We start from the raw sequence: 14,292 nt of genomic DNA, 5'->3' as shown, positions 1-14,292 counted from the left end.
CTTCGTTGGAAGCTCTTTAGGAAAAAAAAAAAAAAAGCCTGCAGTGCTTATCCCTTTGTTTAAAATTTGTTAAAATTTGTAAACAAAGGTGAATTCAAATTTGGAAACCAAAGTCAGCCTCACCGCACCAGCCACCTGCACATTTCAAGAATAGCGTGATACAACTTCCCATGTTTGAATAATCTGCAGAAGTCCCTCAATCATAACCAACAATCCAACATGTTTTCAACAACCTTGGAGCTTCCTGTATTTTATGCCTTCACTCCACTTACAAATGTTTTGAAAATTTGCCAGCTTTTCCGAGATGCATGACTACTGTCATGCAAAGAATTGACAGTACTGAGATCACTGTGGACTTCTTTCATATCCCAACAAAGCTCAACACCATTAAATCCCCAAGACGTGCATGACAACGTGTGCATAAAGCTCTTGGCTCATCCTCCGTAAACGTTGTGGCAACAACATTAAATCTTTCACTGGTGTCAGCAGCTCCCATGTAGATAGAGCCACGCATTTTATTAAAATCAGCTTCCATAATAATCCCATATAAGAGATCTCATCCCCGTGATCCCATCCATAGCCATGGCACCCAGGAACATCTGCTTAATTAAGATGGCCTGGGACATTTTCTGCAGGAAGCTTGCACAGGTTGAGAGTTTAGTGTTATTATACCATCAGTTGTCTTATTGTATCTCATGAGTAATTTAAGGAAACAATGTCTATATTATTTTATTAATAATTCTAAATACTTGCTATGTGCTAGACACTATTTTATGTACTTTGCATTTATATACTCAAGGCAGGTTCTATGATTTATTCCCATTTTTCAAAAACAGAAGCTGGCACTGAAAGATTAAGCAACTTGCCTAAGTTTCATATTAAGTGTGCACAGTTTGTAGAAACCAACTTAAATTAGTTGATATTTCTCTTTGATTTCCAATTCAAAACAATTCCTTTTGTTCACAGATTAGATTTCCTCTCCCCTTGATACACACAGTTTTCATTTTCAACTGTAGATACATTCTACTTTCCTCGTTATGCTTCAGTTAATCAAATAAAAGTTTATAAGAGACAGTGTCACCAAAAAGTAGATGTTTACTAAAAAACTATAGCACATTGTTTCTGGTTGTCTGAAATTTCCAGTAATTTTTTCAAGTTTTTTCATTCCTGAATTCTTGTTAGCAGAATAACAAAAATACCCATTCCATAGAATGGGTAAAAATTAGCACATCTTTTACAATGCTCTGTCCCATCTATCAGCAATCTGGATACGAAGGTTTTAAAAGAATATTTTAATTCTCCTTGAAGTTTTTGTACTTTGAAGGTAGTTTCAGATTGAAAAGGCCTATTACTTTCTTTCATAAATTTCAAACCATGTACAGAACCTTAGCTTGAAATGTGTTACTCTCTATACCAATCCTCACGTCAACCCTGATTAACTCTTTTTTTTTTTTTGTGGTACACGGGCCTCTTACTGTTGTGGCCTCTCCCGTTGCAGAGCACAGGCTCCGGATGCGCAGGCTCAGCGGCCATGGCTCACGGGCCCAGCCGCTCCGCGGCATGTGGGATCTTCCCGGACCGGGATGCGAACCCGTGTCCCCTGCATCGGCAGGCAGACTCTCAACCACTGCGCCACCAGGGAAGCCTCTGATTAACTCTTGATGGTGAAATACGTGATTACTCCTCACAGTACTATTGGCATCATAATTTGATGGTAAACTCTTAGAAATTTTTGTGAAATATAGAAACTCAAACTTTTGTTTTGACATCACGTTTTAATTTCCTGTGATTTAAGTATTTATTTAGAATTGCTCAGTGATTGTGTTCCATCTCCAAGAAGAGAATGCCAATGACAGATTCTCTAACACTTCTTGTTATGACACTTTCCATGTTTTCTCAGTTATTTTCTAACCAGATTAATGTCCCAAAGCAGGGCTCTTTCAGCCTAGTGGCATTCTACTGCAATAGCCTAGAAACCATGGATTTCAGATTTTCCCACTGACTACAGTTTTTATTAAGAAGATGTTTTATTGTTCTTTAATTATCTTTCATCCTAGATTTTGAAAATTCTATTTTTTCCTCTCTTACTAATTTGGAAATAATACCCTCTTTCTGTTCTTTTGGTGGTTACCCTAGACAGCTTATCAGGCATATGTAACTTCCAAATATCTAAAGTTAATCACTCTCTTTACCTTTCTTCAGAAAAATAAGTGATCCAAATATGCTTTAATTGGTTACCACTCCACCACAACTAATGTGCTATTGTTCAATATTTAGGGTTTTTTTAGACCTACAAATTATACAGGAACATTAAGGTTTTATAGTCATTTATATTTTAGATTGGTATGTTGCCAGAAAGACATATTTTAGGATATACACACACTACTTGCTATGCCATCATTTGTTTATTTATTATTTATTTATGTATTTATTTTAAAAATTATTTTTATTATGGTAGAATACACATAACATAACATTTACCACCTTAACCATTTTTAAGTGTACAGGTCAGTGGTATTAAGTACATTCATACTGTTGTTCAACCACCACCACCATCCATCTCCAAAACTCTTTTCATCTTGTAAAACTAAAATTTTCTACCCATTAAAAAATAACTCCCCGTTTTCCCTTCTCCCCAGTCCCTGGCAATCACCATTCTATTTTCTGTCTCTATGATTTTGACTATTCTAAGTACCCTATATAAGTGGAATCATGCAGTATTTAATTTTTGTGATTGGTTTATTTCATTTAGCATATTGTCCTCAAGGTTCATACATGTCCTAGCATTTGCAAAATTTCCTTCATTTTTAAGGCTTAATAATATTCCATTGTATGTATATACCACATTTTGCTTATTCATTCATCTGTTGATGGATACTTGAATTGCTTCTACGTATTAGCTATTGTGAATAATGCTGCAATGAATATGGATGTACAAATATCTCTTCACAACTCTGCTTTCAATCCTTTTGGGTATATACCCAGAAGTAGACTTGCTGGATCGTATAATACTTCTATTTTTAAGTTTTTGAGGAACTGCTATGCTGTCTTCCACAGAGGCTACCCCATGTTACATTCTTACCAGCAGTGCACAAGCCTTCCAATTTCTTCACATCTTTGCCAACACTTGTTATTTTCTGTCTTATTGATAGTAGCCATCTTAATGGGTGTGAGGTACTGTCTCATTGTAGTTTTTGTTTGCATTTTCCTAATGATTAGTGAAGTTAAGCATTTTTTCATGTGCTCGTTGGCCATTTGTATATCTTCTTTGGAGAAATGTCTGTTTAAATCTTTGCCCATTTTTGAATCAGTCAATATTTGTTATATTAACTTTACTCACCATTCATCCTTTCATCTCAGACTTTCCTTCTGCAATAATTTTCCTTCTGCCTGAAATTCCTTCAGTGAAAGTTGGTTGGTAGAAATTTTCATTTTTGATTTGCCCCAATATGTCTTTATTTCACTCCTTTTCTTGAAAGACCAATTTTGCTAGCAATACAATTCTGGATTGTAAGTTAATTTCTCTCAGTACTTTGAAGATATATTCCACTCTCTCCTGGCACCCGTTGTTGACAGTCGCTTGTCAGACCTATTGTCATCGCTTTGTAATAATCTGTTTTTTCCCTCTGGCTACTTTTAAGATGTCTTTTCCTTATGTATTCTGCAATTACATTGTCTATGGGTGGATTTCTTTTATTTATCTTGTAGAAATTTGATGGACTTCCCTAATCCAAGTATTGGTGTCACTCAACAATTTTGAAAAGTTCTTAGCCATTAACTCTTCAAATGATGCCTCTGCCCCATGACCTCTATCTTCTACTTCTAGAATCCTGATTAGATATAATATTCATGGACCACCCTGAATATTTCTTAACCTCTCAACAATTTTTACATCTTTGCCTCTCTTTGTAGTGTATTTCTTCAACTCTTTAGGTCTTTCAGTTCATGATTTCTCTCTTCTGCTATGTCTAATCTACTTATTTCCTATAAATTGAGTTTCTAATTTCAGTGATTTTAGTTTATATTTCTCCCTTATACTTTTCCAAATTGACTAGGTCCCTTTTGTTTATACCGAGGTATAATTTACATATTGTAAAATGCATAAATCTTAAGTGTACTTCATGATGAATTTTTACATATGTGTGTATCCATGTAAACACCACCAAATTTATTTACTTATTTATTTATTTTTAAATATTTAGTTTTGGCTGCATTGGGTCTTCGCTGCTGCACGTGGGCTTTACTCTTCGTTGTGGTGCTCAGGCTTCTCATTGCGGTGGCATCTCTTGTTATGGAGCACAGGCTCTAGGCGTGCAGGCTTAAGTAGTTATGGCTCATGGGCTTAGTTGCTCCACAGCATGTGGAATCTTTCTGGAACAGGGCTCGAACCCGTGTCCCCTGCATTGGCAGGTGGCTTCTTAACCACTGCGCCACCAGGGAAGTCCCCAAATTTAAATACAGAACATTTCTAGGACTTCAGAATGTTCCACTCTGCTACTTTCCAGGCACGAATCCCTCAGAGGTAACCATTATTCTGACTTCTATCAACCCAATAATATATCTGAGATCTATCCATGTTGTTACATGATCCATTGTTCATTTTTATTGCATTCAATTGTATGAATCTAATAATTTATTTGTTCACCCTACTGTTGATGGGCATGTAGATTGTTTCAAGGTTTTGATGATTATGAATAATGTCTTTTTGTAGACATATGCACTCCTTTCTCTTGGGTATATACCCAGGAGTAGAATGGCTGAATAGGTACATTTTAATTTAATTTAAAATTGCCAAGGGAATCCCCTGCTGTCCAGTGGTTAGAACTCAGCACTCTCATTGCCGGGGCCTGGGTTCACTCCCTGGTCAGTAAACTAAGATTCTGCAAGCCACATGGCATGACCAAAAAAGCCAAAAAAACCAACAAAGAAAACCTGCCAAATAATTTTCCAAAGCTGTACCATTTTCCACACCCATGCTAGGTATTTTTAGTTTCTTTTTAATACTCTCTTTTATTTAAAAAACATATTAAACATAATTTTTTATATTCTATATCTGATAGTTCTAACATATGCTGTCTCTGCAGGTCCGATTTGTAGTTTGTAGTATCTGCTAACTCTCATGGTAGTTTATTTCCCTGTGTATTTTGTGATTTTTGACTGTGAGTTTAGCTTCCTTGGAACTTTGTCTGGGGAAGTTATTTAAAGTTTGGTTTTCAAACAGAAACAGACTCACAGACTTAGAGAATGAACTTGTGGTTACTGGGGGGAAGGGGAATGGGGAGGGATAGATTGGGAGTTTGGGATTGACGTGTATACACTGCTGTATTTAAAATAGATAACCAACAAGGACCTACTGTATAGCACAGGGAACTCTGCTCAATACTCTGCAATAGCCTAAATGGGAAAAGAATTTGAAAAAGAATGGATACATATAAATGTATAACTGAATCACTTTGCTGTACACCTGAAATTAACACAACATTGTTAACCAACTATATTCCAATGTAAAATAAAAATAAAAAAATAAAGTTTGGCTTTCAAGTATATTCCTCCAAAGAAGCTTGTTTACCTTGCCAGTGGATACTAAATTTCAGCTTGGAATCTTTTAGAGCCTCCTAAAATTTCTGGCCCCAAATCCAAGTATACCAGGGCTGTGGTTAGGACCTCTCCAGAAAACATATTTTCTTTTTTTCCCTTCCACACAGAGCCAAAGCTAAGCCAGATACATATGTCTACCACCTCCTTTTGCAGCAGGTGAAATATTTTCTCATTCACTCAGTAAAGATGTCACCTTTCAAAGGTCTCTGATCTGACTTCCTATCCCATTCTTTGTCCCCCTCTCACTTGTGGCCCTTTAAAGCCCAAGTTCTGGACCATCAGTGAACTGGGATTTGTTTCAACAGAAACTCCAGCTTCAGAACTCACTTCCTTGTCTCAGTTCAGGTTTCTATAATTTCTGGGCAATTGAGGATTTTTCCTTATTTTTGTGCCAACTCAGCCATCATTCAGAAAGATGTTTTTAAGTCTGGCAAAAGATTGATAATTGAAGTTGAGTGATAAACATGTGGAGATTCATCATACCATTCTCTCTACAAAGTATGTTTGAAATTTCACGTAATAAAATGTCTTGGTTTTTCAAAAAGAATTCCCCATAGAGATTCATAGTGAGATATTTAGAGGTGAAACATCATGATACCTGTAATCTACTCAAAAATACTTCAGAGGAAAAAGGATGAAGCAAAATGGAAAAATGTTGGTAATTGTAAAATCGAAGTGACAGGGAATATGGGTGGGCTATACTATTTCATCTACTTTGGGGTATGTTTGCAAGTTTTTATAATAAAAAGTCAAAATATTCCTTCTGGATTGATATTCTGAGTGGGTATTCAGCAGAATCAATAGCTCAGTGTGGGCTTTGGCACTTCTGGTCAAGACCCCTTTATCAGTGGGAGGTGAAGATAGAGGTCTCCCTGCCCTTCATTTTCCACTTCTATGGAACAACTGTTTGAATAAGAACACATCCACACTCCCAAGAAAGAGCTCTAATTTTCAGGGACAGAGCAGCCTAGACCCATATGTTGAAAAGAAACATTTCCCTGAAGTAATAATAATCTGCAAAGATACCATCCTATTAGAGAGAAGACGTTTATATCATTATGCAAAACACTGAGTCATGGGATCTCTAATTGCTCCATTTAAGAATTAAGTCTTGGGGCTTCCCTGGTGGTACAGTGGTTGAGAATCTGCCTGCTAATGCAGGGGACATGGGTTCGAGCCCTGGTCTGGGAAGATCCCACATGCCGTGGAGCAACTGAGCCCGTGAGCCACAGCTACTGAGCCTGCGCCTCTGGAGCCTGTGTTCCGCAACAAGAGAGGCCGCGATAGTGAGAGGCCCGCGCACCGCGATGAAGAGTGGTGCCCGCTTGCCACAACTAGAGAAAGCCCTTGCACAGAAATGAAGACCCAACATAGCAAAAATAAATTAATTAATTAATAAACTCCTACCCCCAACATCTTCTTAAAAAAAAAAAAAAGAATTAAGTCTTTTGTTTGTCTTTGCAAAAGTAAGGCAGCCATCAAAGTGGTCTTCCCAGAAGATAGAGATATTTGCTACAAGTTCACACATTTTACAATATAGAGACACACTGGAAAATTTATAGTCCTCCCCACTCAAGAGTTTAGGCAATTACTGGGCAGGGTTCAAGTTCAAAGTGTCTGGGATTCCTTTCCCATCAGCTGGAAGCTCTGAAGAAGAAATCTTCCAAGAAGAGGCCTAGGTCCAACTCTCCTTTCATCACAGGCCTCACAGAGCATGGATCATTTCTTCATTATGTTCTACGGTGATGAAAATTTACATTTTTCAACTGTCTCAGAACAAACATAATCTTAAATTATGCTTTTCAAATTGATATGTTCAGTCAACAGTTTTGAATGAGCATCTATTATATGCCCGGCAATTATGCTGGGTATTGGGAACACAGCAGTGAACACAATAAATGAAGTTCTCATGAAGTTGGCGTTCTATACAGTTGACTTCATGCACTTTTGACAATTTTCCTCCTCTCGGAAGATGGACTGACATATGCTCTAGAGTAACATTTTTGAGCAAGGCTAGCAGGGGAAATGTGTAGGGAGTGCACAGAGAGCAAGAGGTCTCTGGATAAAGGCCTTGGGTGGCAGCAGTATTGCTACAGTGCGGCTACCCATAGGTGAGCAGAGGACATGATCTAGTAGGGACTTGCTCATGAAGGGCCTTGAAGGCCCAGCTAAGGAGTTTGAACTTTATTGGAGATAGTGACATTAATAGTTGATGCTTGGGCTTCCCTGGTGGCGCAGTGGTTGAGAGTCCGCCTGCCGATGCAGGGGACACGGGTTCGTGCCCCGGTCTGGGAGGATCCCACATGCCGCGGAGCGGCTTGGCCCATGAGCCATGGCCATTGAGCCTGCGTGTCCGGAGCCTGTGCTCCGCAACGGGAGAGGCCACAACAGTGAGAGGCCCACATACCGCAAAAAAAAAAAAAAAAAAAAAAAAAAAAAAAAAAAAAAAAGTTGATGCTTATTGAGTGCTTACTCTATGTGTTAAAAGCTATACATGAATCACCTCATTTTAATTCTGTAAACAACTCTCTAGGTACTATTATTATCTGCAGATTGCAGATGAAAAACTGAGTCACAGAGAGGTAAAGAAACTGGCCTGGGTCCCACAGTTGTGTGCAAACACTTTAACGGGATAGAATTGTGTTGTAGAAATCTGGCAGCCACGTGTAAAATGAATCGTAGAGAGGAGAGACCACAAATGGTTATCATAAGGGGATCACCGGGGACAGGTAACAAGAGCCAGAAGTAGGCCAGTGGCAGGGGGAACAGTGAGGAAGGAATGGATGCAAAGCCTGGATGTACAGGGTGCTGACCGAGAGGAAGATATCACAGATGCCTCCTAGCTGCTGGGTGTCTTGGAGAAAGGTGGGGTCGATTCAGAAGAGGCTAAGCCAGAACCGCAAATTTGGTGGGGAAGATGTTGAGCTCAGTTCGAGGGTATTGTGAGTGTCTAAGGAGCCTGTGGGGAGGCATCTCACAAACATTTGAAAAATTAGTGACTTGATCTGGGGAAAAATAAAGAGTTGGTGTTACAAACACATAAAGGGGTCTGTATCAGGTACTGATTGAAGCTGTGGGAGTAAATAGTGTTAGGGAGATAGATGATAGATAGATAGATAGATAGATAGATGATAGACAGATTGAGAGATAGATGAGAGATAGGTAGGTACATAGATGATAGATAGGTAGATTATACATAGATGATAGAAAAAGATAGATTATAGATAGTAGATAGATAGATGATAGATAGATAAATGATAGATACGTAGGTGATAGATAGATAGATGATAGATAGGTAGATGATAGATAGATACATACATAGTAGATAGATAGATGATAGACAGATAGTAGATAGATGATAGATGAGAGAGAGATGATAGGTAGATAGATAGATGAGAGATAGATGATAGATAGGTAGATGATAGATAGATAGATAGATAAATGAGAGATAGATGAGAGATAGAGAGATGATATATAGATAGGTAGATGATAGATAGATGATAGATAGGTAGATGATAGATAGATAATAGATAGGTAGATGATAGATAGATGACAGATAGATAGATAGATAGATAGATAGGATGGCTGGAATAGACAAGGGAGCCTAATGGACACCCACAGTTAGGAGAAGAAAGGGAAGCCCATGAAGGAGCTAGTCCCAGAGGCTGCAGATCTAGGCAGGTACCTTGTTAAGAAAGTGAAGGGAAGAGAGAGTTTCCAAAAGAAAAGGGAGTTGAAGTTAGTTAAATGTGAAGAGCCCACGGACAATTATAACTAGAAAGACTGGGATTTGGAAAAAGGAGTCCTGATGAGCATTTCAGAGGATGAAGAGAAACCTTTAAGCTCTCTCATAGGAGAATAAATGGGTACAACATTTCCAGAGCCAAACTGGCAATGTGGATCAAAAGAACTAAAATATTGCATATCTGGAAATTACTTTTCTAGAAATTACTTCTAGAAATTTGTATAGAAAAGTAATACTCAGGGACATATAGTGAGATACAGCCATGGAGCTGTTGGTCAAAATTTTGTTTAAAATAGTGAAAATTTGTAAACAGCATAAATGTCAACAATAGAGAATATTTAATGGATACAAAGATGCTTGTGATGGTTATAAAGAAGCAGATTACAAAACTGTGTACAGTATGACTCCCCCCGCCCCGCTTTTAAGGGAGGTACATATAGACAGAACTGGAAGGATATACTATAAGAATTCCATGATGCTGTTTCTGGGTAGGAGGATTTGACAATTATAAGACCTCTGTTTTCCCTTCCTCGACATCCACTTACCATCCCTCTCTCTTTTGGATTACTTGTATTTTCTATAGCAACTCTGTCCAATAGAAATATAATGTGAGACACATAAGTAATTTTAAATGTTCTAGTAGCTGCATTTAAAAAGTAAAAATAAACTGATAAAATATATTTTATTTAACTCCTAAATATTATTATTGTAACATGTAATCAACATAGAAAATATTAATGATAAAAATATTGATAACAATGATAATACTTTTCAACACTCAGCCTTCCAAATCTGGTGTATATTTTACATTTATAGAATATCTCAAAAAAAAAAGAATATCTCAATTTGGGCCATCCACATTTCAAGCACTCAACAGCCACATGGCTTCCATATTGGACAGAACAGCTCTATAAAATAATAGCTAACATTTATCAAGTGCTTACTACACGTTAGGCATTGCTCTAAGGCCACTGGGTGGGGATTATAACTCATTCAGTCTGACAATAATGCCACAGGGTTGTGCTTATTATCGTCTCCATAAGCTCATGTTTCTGTTGTAATAGCACCATAATAAAAGTTTTGGAGATTTTGCAAGCCATTTTCCTAATACGATGGGATGGAAGCCAGGTTGCAAAGGCTTACTGAGTCAAGGGGGAAATAAGGGATCTGGAGAGAGACGAAAGTTATTCAAGAAACTTGGTGGTGAAGAAGAAAAGTTAACAGAGTGAGGGAAACATGAGGACAGGGAGACATGAAGATGAAGTAGGCTGAAGAGGAAAGAGAGAGATGGAAGGTAAAAGGGAGATGGCTGGGGATGTTTTGGACCAATGTCTCCACAAGATGCAGGCACAGACAGCTCCACCCTGCAGGTGAAAGCTATGACAGAGTGGTGAGAGGTGGTGAGGGTTTGGGTGGTGGCTCTGGGAGGAGCTGAACTGAGTTGTGAAGAATGAAGTTAGCCAGCAAAGAAGCAAAAAGGGAGAGGCTACAGATTTGAGAACTGCTTGACCTCAAGACTTGGTGACCTGAAGAATGAGGAGGATGAGAGAGAATGAGGATTTGAGGATGATTCCCAGGTTTCCTACATGGGCAAAGGCAGAGAGTGTAATATTTACTGAGTGCCTCTCTGGAGTCAGGCACTGGTCCTGCACATCACAAACTTAGATCTCATTTAATCCCCAGAGAGGTCCCATACAAGGCTTGCCATTTCACAAATGTGCAAGCTGAGGCAAGACTGTTGGCCCCAGGTCTCACCCCTAGTAAATGGATGAGTCAGGATTTGAGCTCAGGCTATTCCAGAGATGGAGGGAGGAGAAAAGTTGATGTGGGGCTAGAACCAGGACAGATGGTCCAGGTCTTATTCTCTGAGTAAGCATCAGGCTCCTCTGCAGAGGGCCAAAGTGCTGGCTTTGGGGAGATGGGAACCCAGGGAAGGGGCTGGGCTTCAGGCAGATGCAGAGTGAAAGGTAAGCAGCCTGCAGATGTGTGGGACTTCAGGGCGCTCCAGCATGAGGGAGGCACGATCAACCTGGGGGCTCCGGCGGAACTCAGCAGCCTGAAAGGGAGGACAGGGAGGTGGAGAGGAAGGGCTGGGGAACAGAGGTGGGGGAGGGGCCGCAGGTGTTTGGTTAAGATGGGCGGCTGTCCCCTGGTGAGGAGAGGAGGCATGTACACGGTCAGCTGCTTGGGGGAGAGATCGAAATGGGAAACGTCTGAGAGCTTGGCAGGGACTGAGCAGGGGATCTGGCAAAAGAAAAGATTGGGGTGTGGTGGGGGTCATTGAGGCTAGATCCAGAACACAGTGGGAGACTTAGAGACCTCCTGAGGCTGACAGATTCTTCTCTTAACCTACTGCAAGGGGAGGGACAACGGGGAAAGAGGCCCTAAGAGGAGCAGAAATAGAGGAAATCAGGTAAAGGATGAATATCTGCAGAGGAAGGGAAGGGGAGGAGAGACATTATGGAATTACAGGAAAGGAACGTGAGAGAAAGGGGCGTTGGGAGAGGGTAAGGAGAGGAAAAATGGCAGTAGAACTCCCGTCACCCAGGGCACCGGGGTACCCCATCACTAATCCTGTGAGAGTACGCTGCAGTGGTGGGCTTGGGGGTAGAATGGGGGCGGAACCTGAGCCAGGGCAGGACCATTGAGCTGTCCCACCTCAACCCAGACCATGACCAGCTTCAGTCTTTGGTCCTGTGCAGTCTGTTTCTTCATCTGTAAACAGGGTTAACGACAGACAGCTGACGTCAAAGTATTTGGAAAGCACCACAACAAGGAAAGGAGTTGTTATTATAAAGGTCCATGGATTTACATAGGGAGTTGTATACCCAGAGCCAGACGATGAAAGTAGATGTGCAGTGTACATATGTCTAGAAATGGCCCAGGAGATTCCAAGCTCCTCTACCTGCCCAATTTAGTGAGTCAATGTCCAGCCTCGAGGTGGGGTAGGAGGTGGGGGCCAGCAGCTAGAGAGGTGGGGTTCACCTCCTGCTAGGGGCACAAGGCCCTGGGGCCGAGTTTAACTAGATCCGGCTCCTGTCTTCTCGGTCACAGGCCCAAGCACTCGGTCTGTCGCCACCAGAGCACAGGCCCAGGCAATGCTTATCCAACTAAACCCGCGCCCCTGTGGGGACCTTTCTCCAACAAAATCCCTGTTGTCTCCTTCCATATAGAACGAAAATCTCGCTCTATGTCTTTGCCCAGCTCCGCACCCTCGCCACCCCAGCGATATGGCCTGGTTAGGTCCCTGTCCCTACTCTGGGGAGCTTCTCCTTATCTAGGACTGAGGATGGGGCAAAGGGAGAGGAGGGAGAAATAGAGGGAAAGGGTGGTGACGGTTGGGAGGCAGGAAAGGGGTAAAGTGACAGAGAGCCTGAGACAGGAACGGGAGAGAGGGAGAGACCAGCACAGTGAGCCAGAGAGATCCGGAGAGGCCAGCAAAAGAGACACAGGCTCTCGCCACGAATTCCTTAAAGATTCCGTCCTCAGGCGTTTCTGGGGCGCCTCCGAGGTGCTCGGCCCGGGTCTGCTCAGGTCGCGAACGGCTGCAGGGTGCGGCAGTCTCACCCCCACCCCCTCGCTGTCCCCTCCCCACCTAGCCCAAGGGGGCCGGAATGGTTTCGGCGCGGGGGCTTTTCGGAGCAGTCGAGTGGAAAATAGACTTTAACCCGCTTTGTGGCAACAAGGGCGCCCGGAGCGCTCTCCTGGGCCGGGGCTCCGGGCGCTCAGGCGGGCCACTCCCAAGACCCGGCCTGGAGTTCTTGTAGAGTCTCGCGGAACGAGGACCTCCTGGCCTCGGGGCGCCGGGAGGCCCGGCCCGGATCCGCGCACCCAGGCCGCGGCCAGGCCGCTCTGACTGACACGGGCAGCAGCGAGGAAGCGGATCGGCCCGCAGTCCCCTTCTCGTAGTGCGCTGTCAGGGTCCGGGTCCCGGCCTCACTATCACCGCCTAACGCCCTCCTAGGCCTGGATGCGGTGTTTTCCTGCGGCCTGGAAGGCCCGGATGAAAAAGTTTTCTGAGTATTGATTCTCCTTCCCAACTGCCCTCTTATCCCCGGGGAATTAGTGCACGAAATGGAAACTGGCTGGAGTAGTCCGCTGCTCCGCGGGCGCGGGGAGAAGGTGGGGGTCCGTGGAGGCCAGGTGGCCGCTATGTTCCCGGGACGGCCGGTATGTCTTCTTGGGGATGGCTTTAGACTGCTCGGCCACCTCCAATTTAAGACTGTCTTCAAGGCCCCGGCCTGGCCTGGCCCACCTGCACCTGAGCCCCACGACCAGAGAAGAGGAGGAAAGCAGATCGCCCTGCGTCCCCGTGCGAGCCGACCGCGGTGTCTGTGGCTGGGCCAAGGAGCTCCTTCCAAGCCCTGAGAACTGCAGCTTGATGACTGCAGGGGGACCGCTCCGCTAGCTCCTCCAGCGCTGTCCCCGGCCCGGGGGGGGACCCTGTGAAAAGAATTGCGCGACCCCTTTCCGGAGCTGTCACCCATAACACCCAGAAAACGCGAAACCTCACGACCAAGGCCGAGGCTTCAGACTGCGGCCCAGGAGACGGATGGTGGGCGATCCCGAGGGTCCTGGAGGCCAGGGGAGCTGGTTCTCGGGAGAACCTATTTGTTGGACTCCAAACACCCACATTCCACTCGGATCCAAGTTATCTGAGAACTGAAACGACATCCCGGGACGAACTGGAGAGGGTTCAACTGATTTACACACTGGGGACTGGGGTTGGAGTTTCTCCCAAGCCCCAGGCCCCTTATACGCCACCTTCGGCTCCCGCGTGGGTTGAGACGGTTGCGGCGGCAGCCAGACTCTGCTAAAGGGCGGAGATGCGAGAAGACGCGAGATGGGGAGGAGGCCTAGATCGCCCCGCACAAGCTCCAGTCCGGTTTTTGCCTCCGACTGCTTGCTCCGTCCCCACCCGCTGTCCCTCGCCCCGCCCCGCCCCGCCC

This window comes from Hyperoodon ampullatus, assembly GCF_949752795.1.
Source record: "Hyperoodon ampullatus genome assembly, chromosome: 15".
In the NCBI taxonomy this organism is placed as follows: domain Eukaryota; kingdom Metazoa; phylum Chordata; class Mammalia; order Artiodactyla; family Ziphiidae; genus Hyperoodon; species Hyperoodon ampullatus.
Note: the sequence above shows the minus strand (reverse complement) of the source record.